This window comes from Propithecus coquereli, unplaced genomic scaffold (assembly GCF_000956105.1).
Source record: "Propithecus coquereli isolate 6110/MARCELLA unplaced genomic scaffold, Pcoq_1.0 Scaffold1558, whole genome shotgun sequence".
Classification (NCBI taxonomy): Eukaryota; Metazoa; Chordata; class Mammalia; order Primates; family Indriidae; genus Propithecus; species Propithecus coquereli.
In genome coordinates, this window is record NW_012140058.1 from 35646 (window position 1) to 36491 (window position 846).

An 846-nucleotide genomic window follows, 5' to 3' on the forward strand; every position below is an offset into this window, starting at 1 on the left:
TCCTATTTTATGTTGTATAATTGCTGCCATTAGATCATTTCCCAAAGGTTTACTTTTCAGACTCATATAGTCTTTCAATGTCATATTATTTTGCAAAGCACTTTTTATGATGTGATATTCAACTCTAGGCTTTAACCCAGGCTAGTGATTAATGACAATCCATTAACATGCTTTATAAAAAAAATCACCCTTACACTTTTAAGACACCTAATTATATTGTTGCCAATATTCTATTTCATTAATTCCTTCTTATGAATGGTAATATTTATTTTGCCTTGAGAATAACACGTATTACCACCTTTATATCTTTGTACTTTTCATCTTAAAAATAATCATAGTTATAGTTTCTAAATTATTTTTACTAAAACCAAATATTTTTAAACAGTAATTATTTCATTATAAGAAAATATTTTGCTTTCTGGTATTGCTGGATAGTTATATCAAAAAAACATATTTTTTATCAAGGCTTAATTTTCCACCTAATTTGCAATGAATTACTCAAATATGATCTTAATGTTATACAGCCTGATGAAAATTATTAATAATTATATGTGCTATTAATGTACCACTGTTCTATAAGTACTTTAAATCACTTTTCTCATAAAAATGTGAGTTTATAGATTCAATAATGATAGATTCTAATTTCTTTTCACAACACTTCATAATGTATATTGTTTGTTTCTAGTAGGACATATTATTCCTCTGTATTACTATGAATTTTGAGGGACATAAACTGTTTTAGATAAATTGCAATATCAAATTCATCAAAGCAGTTAATAACACACACTGTGCAAAACCAACTGAATGAGCCAAAAGAAATGAGCATATATGAAGTGCAATTTGATC